Consider the following 6,609-nt stretch of genomic DNA (forward strand, 5'->3'; position numbering starts at 1 on the left):
GATATTGTCACTTGGTGAGAATAAAAATATATCTGTATTTTTCTTAGTGTAAATAGCATCTACAGCTGGTTATTTCGGATTTTGATATGGAAATCATGACAATTAGCTTACCTTAACATTAAATGGTTTTCCAGAAGTGGTGTAACAAGTGGGTTGGACAGGAGTGTGTGTTTGGATGAGGATACCAATAAGTGAAATGCATAATCAAAATGTAACCTCTTTAACCAATCCCAGTGAGTGGTGAACACACACCACGAGAGCAGTGTGAGGAGCAATTAGGGTAGGGTGAATTGCTCAAGGGCACCACAGTAGCAACACGCCGGCCATGAGACTCGAACCAGCAACTCTTGGATGACAAGGCCGACTCTCTAACCACTAAGCTACAACTGCCCCGCTGTAATAAAATGCTCTAACAGCCACAAGAGAAAACTGATGCCTTTCGCCACTAACCACAGCGGCAAAAAACTAAAACATTTTATTTTATAAACAACACAGTCCAGCGCCAGATCGCCTCTTTAACAAACGAACGATATGTATGACATGTAATATACGATTTGTTAATTACAATGTTGTGGCCTAATGGTTAGAGTGTTGGGCTTGTTATCAGAAGGTTGCTGGTCTCAGTGCCAGCAGGTCATGATTGAAGTGCCCTTGAGCAAGACACCTTACCCCTGATTGCTCTGCAGTAATGTGCCACTGTAAAAAACTACTTGTAAGTCGCTTTGGATAAAAGCGTCTGCCAAATGAATAAATGTCTAATTAATATTTACACTATCGCAACATTTACATGATATTAATAGAATATATAGCTATTTGTTTTTAGTGTAAATCACAACTGTTGCTTTTTGCACTTAGTGCATAGTCACTGCCTAATTCAACTGGAAAGGCTATATTTGGTGTTAATGTTTGCATTTTTAGTGGAATTTCACCGTTCTGATAAAAATGTGATATGACTGTGAAATTCTACTGGTTTTCTCTGTAAAACTATTTTTTTTTCACTTCTGACCAAAAAAATATACGGGAATGTTTTTTAAGGACATGTCAGGATAACAATAGACAACAATTACTGTTATTTAAAGGAAAATGTAATTTTTTTGCAGTAACATATTTAAATAGTTAAAAAACAGGGAAAATGTACATTAGATGTCAAAGTTAGCATTTTTATGGAATTTCACAGTTCTGATCAAAATGTCATAATACTGTTAAATTCTACTGTTCTTTTTCTGTAAAAATAAATTTATTTTTTACAGTGTAGGTAAGCACAGACCATGACAAAATGTGCAAAAGGTTAGATGTTTCAATCCATAATGGATTTGCTCAGTGCAAAATGTACAATTGCAGAACAAAAAGCACAATTTTCTTATAATGTAAATGTGTACTTTGTAAATGACTACAGGCTGCCTTTGCATATTTATATTTTTTGTCTTTCTACTTTTACAGCTCCAGTAATGAAGTGGAGCAAGGAATGCGACGGAGGAGATTAGACAAAACACTTCGGACGACTGAAGCATGCATCAAGATTGGAAGGAGGGGACACACACAATAAAAATAAAGAGTTCTAAAACATGGATAGTATATAATACAGTATAAATGTAAATGTGGTTTATTATTTGTTGTTTTTAAATGCTATAGGTTTTTACACATTACATAGAGACTTCTAAAGAGTTCCAAAGCATATGAATGACTGTTTTCTATTTTTAAAAGTTTAAATGTACACAACCAAATAGAGACTTGATAAAGCATGCACCATCAAGAGAGGGGGGGGGGACACAAAGTTCATTGGTCCTAAGGTATATGGATTACTGTTTATTTACGTTGTTTTTAAATGTACAACCACATAAAGACTTCCCATTAAATAAATACGTTTTAATTGAACGCAAAGTGTGTCTCTTATTTTTGTTAAAATGTCTAAAATGAGTCTGCAATTGACGTTATAAGACGTTGAAAATAAGTCCGCAATGACCACATTTGAACTAAATTTGAACTTTGTATAGGACGTGCAGAAGACGTCCGACAAAGACGTTGAAATGACGTCGTTTCGACGTACTTTTGCTCAGTGGGAATTGACTGCATAGCCCCTGTATCTCGGAGAATGCAGATTTCTTTCCGATCCTCCTCCTTTCCAGATAAGGAAACAACCCCTGGCATAACGAAAGGATTATAATTTGTGTCACAAACATCAGTACAACATAATTCAGACGGTAGTACAGTCTTCATTAATGCAACACTCTTCGGGTTCTTTGACTGCGGTTTACGCAGAAGCACCAGACAATCAGCAATCAAGTGTCCTGGCTTACGGCAGTAAAAACAATCCCTTAACTCTTTCGATTTCGGCATTCCAGCTTTCTCTCGAAAATCTTGAATTTGAGACGGACTACGCACAAATTCTCAACACACAAGTGATACAAGTGATGGTGTCATGAATTGGTTATCTGTTAATTCAGTTATATCCCAGACGAGCCCCCATTATGTTACGACCCTCCTATGACTCGTAACCCTCTAGGGTTTTTAGGAGGGGAACATATGTAACCACCTCCGACACACATCAACATGTAACACTGAGTGAGGTGAGAAAACACGAGAGACCACTGAATAAAGTGAATATGAGTTTAATAAATTTAATGAAAGTATGTTGATAAACAAAACCCAACCACAAAGGAAAGGGGAAAACGGATTGTGCCAAACAAACAAAAGTAATATAAGCAAAAACAGTTATCTAACACATTTAACTTCTAATACTAAACTAAAAAGAAAAGATCAAAAGAAAAGACTTCAACGTCCGTGACGTCGTAGCTAAACTACACTAACTAATAAACATAAATACAGTGGGTGGCACAAATCCCTGACTAGTGTTTTAATACAACAAATTTACTACGTGTGTACAATGTACGTCACGTGACATCTTACCTATCCCCTTCTCCTTTGTGGACCGCAACATTCACAAGTGAAAAGGGTTTGGACACAGCCACAGCAAGGAACGATGTACACACATGAGACCACCGTAATAAAACATACAAACAGTTACAACCAGCGTCGACTGTTAATAAACCCGGGCATGTTGATCAGGACATAATCTTTCCTGTATCTCAGTGGTAAGACGGCACTAGCAATGCCAAGGTCGTGGGTTTGATCCCAGAGGATTACACAGACTTAGAAACAAATGTATAGTATAATGCAATGTAAGTCACTTTGGATAAAAGCGTCTGCCAAATGCACAAATGTCATAAAATCTTATGTTGATCAGGACCACAAAACACCATGAAGAGATTCATTTATCCATAACAATCCTAACAATCACACCTGATGATATTTAGTTTACTTCATAGAAAACCATACCAACTGTTACTATACCAACTATGATTATATTACAATTCCATATATAAATAGGATTTTATTCATTCGTCATATTTTAATTGATGTATATGTTTTATGCTCTAAATTACTGTAGTTTACTGTTTATTGATTCAATCATCTGAACTGAAACACACAAGTTTCACTTCTGCTCAATGAAGACATGAGACATTTATGAACTTATATGAGTGCTATATTGACAATACACAGAAACCTTTTGATTTTAAATCATGAATTATTCTGGCCATATTGTAATACATTATCAAGCTTTTCTCTTCACTGGTGTAATCTATTAATGTTCAGGACATATTTTGTGATACTGATCCACAGCTGTTGGTGCATCTGATCATCATTTCACATCTTTTGAGACACTTTTGATACACTTACAGAAAAAAAAACATGTATCTGTTTTATCATTGTCTGTGTGTGTTTTGCATGTGTGCATGTGTTGTGTTGTGTTTGTTTGTGTTGTATGAGCAGCTGCAGTTTGTGTGAGGTGTATCAGTGCAGTCACTGTTCAGTCTGACTGACGGAGGTTTTTGTTCGACTCTTTATCACTGTGTCAACACACCATTACTGTTGATATAGTGATAACTCTGACAGTAATAATCTCCTGCATCTTCAGTCTGAACTCCACTGATGCTCAGAGTGAAATCTGTGTTTGATCCACTGCCACTGAATCTAGATGATACTCCAGACTGGAGGCGTGATGCATAATATATGAGGAGTTTAGGAGCTTCTCCAGGTTTCTGTAAGTACCAGTGTAAGTTATCACCATTATTCACTCTACTGCTGACTTTACAGTTTATTTGAACATGTTGTCCTGGTTGAACTGCTGTTTTTGGTGGAGTCTGAGTAACAGTGTACTGTCCTCTACACACTGAAAGAAACAACAAACATGAAATATAAGACAACACTGAAACAAATGAAGATCTCACTCTTCAATGAATGAATAATAATGATGAAAATGTTACGACACAAACCTTGAGCAAACACTGTGAGTGTCCAGATGAAGATGATGCTGAACGTCATTGTTGTTCTTGTTGGTTTGTGTGTTGTGTTGTCAGTCATGAAGTGTTAAACTCACAGCACTATAAACACTCTCAGATCACTGAAGCACGTGATCACAATGCAAACTCACTCTCTACATTTACATCATTTACATCAACGCACACAAACACTGTTTTCAATTCTGCACATTTTTTGTAGTATTTAAATCACATTGTTTTACTGCTGTTTCATTTCATGTGTGTTATTTATTGATCAGGTGTTATATGGATCTGTGATGTTAGATGTGTTATTGTGTGTATACACAGTTGTGTATATGGAGGAGTGACAAAGTTTATCGGTTCTCTTTACATCTATCAATGTTTTTCTTGTCATATTATGACTTTGTTCCTTGTCCCATCATACTTTGAGCTTATGAATCTCCTGTAAGTGCAAATTCAGAGGAATATTGTTGTTAAAGCAAACATCACATGAGCATTCAGTAGTGAACTATAAAGCATCACTGAATCATCTGTGACGTTTAAGTTTGGGGTAATTTTTCTATACATAAGGGAATATATATATATAAATACTGTGTATTCACTTTTTAAAATATGTTCATATTTAAGACGTATACAAACAATAAAATGTAATGTAATGTGTTTGATGTGTGATAAAGTGTAGAGATGTGTTTGTGATGTGTTTATAGTTACTGAAGCGTTCAGAGGTTTTTGTACAGTCGCTCTATTAGTTTGTATCACTGTGGTACACTTTCGGCGGCGGCACCAGACTGGATGTTGGCAGTAAGTAAATAATTCAATAATAATATAATACAACAGATTTCTGCTGTTAAATATAAAGATCAACTGTGAAATATAAAATGAGACGAAGGTTTCAGCATATTTATGTAGTTTAATAAATCACTTTTAATCATTTGCACAGTGTTCTAGTGCATTTTGAACTTTTAAAACAAAGCCGCTGAGTTTTCTTTTCTGCGTTAAATTGTGAGTAAAACAAATTTAACGATTTATGAAATTAATGTGAAAAGAAAGAAATATGTCTTTTGATATGGATTAAAGTTATTGATTAAACTGTATTATTTGCACAACTTCCAATATACTCTATTTTTGGATCATAATTTTTTAATAGTACATTTGTTTCGTGTGAAATACAATTGATAAAGCTTGCATTGCTGAAATAAAACATCATATGTTATATAGAGAGAGATTTAGATTTAATAACCAAATATTTTAATTATAATTATGACTATTTTATAAACTGATGATGTTCATAAAGATTACATAAATCATACATCATAAAGGTTATATGTTTCTACATTAATGATTTAACGTTTGTTTTCCTTTGATTGTAAAAGTGTTTCTAAAAAGTGTGCAAACTGCATGAACATTCAGATCAACATGAATGAAAGTCATTAGAAAGTACCAAAACTAAAACGTGTTTTATTTGATTATTTTGATCTTTGATGTTTATCATGTAGAGACTGAAGTTGTTTGTGACTTTGTGACTATTGTGTGTTTGTCAGGCTTCACTCGTCCTACAGTGAGCGTCCTGCCGCCCTCCAGTGAAGAGATTTCCACAAAGAAAACAGCAACACTGATGTGTTTGCTCAACAAGGGTTTCCCCTCAGACTGGAGTGTGATGTGGAAGGTGGACGGGAGCAGCAGATCTCAGGACAGCAGTGTTGGGCTCCTGGAGAAGAACGGTCTGTACAGCTGGAGCAGCAGTCTGACTCTCTCTGAGCAGGAGTGGAGCTCAGTGGTCTCAGTGACCTGTGAGGCCAAACACAAAGATAACAGTCAAACAGTCACTAGAGAACTCAAGAGACAAGATCAGTGTTCATACTAGACTTTAGTCGTTCACTGCAGATTGTGTTTCATCAAAATTCAACAAATAAAATCATTTAAATCTTTATGTCTTTACCTTATTTTTTGTTCATGAAAGATCAGGGCTGTGTTTCCCGTTGTCTCTTAGCGCGCTACGAAGACTCTAAAGATAAACCTCCAGTACAGGTATTGCTTTTGTAGGCGTTTTTATTTACATCAGGAGGATACTTTCTATCATCCCACGTCAGCAGGTGTTGTTCATGGCTGTGATGCTGAATTCATGGATATCCATCATTCGACAAGCAATGATTCCCTCTATACAGGGACTGCTTCACTGCGTTGTGTGTGATAGTGGCGTTCTTTATTAAAAAGCACTTTAGAAATAGTTGAAGTTGCATTTATTTGGACTCAATGGATGAAATGAACC

At 35.7% G+C, this 6,609-nt stretch overlaps 1 gene segment (V, D, J or C); it reads left to right on the forward strand.

Annotated features, from left to right (window-relative positions):
- Positions 1-6,270, forward strand: part of LOC306890765 (Ig lambda chain C region-like) — a 42,020-nt gene extending 35,750 nt beyond the window's left edge. The window contains exon 2 of the C gene segment in view: positions 5,882-6,270.
- The last annotated feature ends 339 nt before the right edge of the window (positions 6,271-6,609 follow it).

The sequence above is a fragment of the Barbatula barbatula genome, assembly GCF_947034865.1.
Source record: "Barbatula barbatula genome assembly, chromosome: 25".
In the NCBI taxonomy this organism is placed as follows: Eukaryota; Metazoa; Chordata; class Actinopteri; order Cypriniformes; family Nemacheilidae; genus Barbatula; species Barbatula barbatula.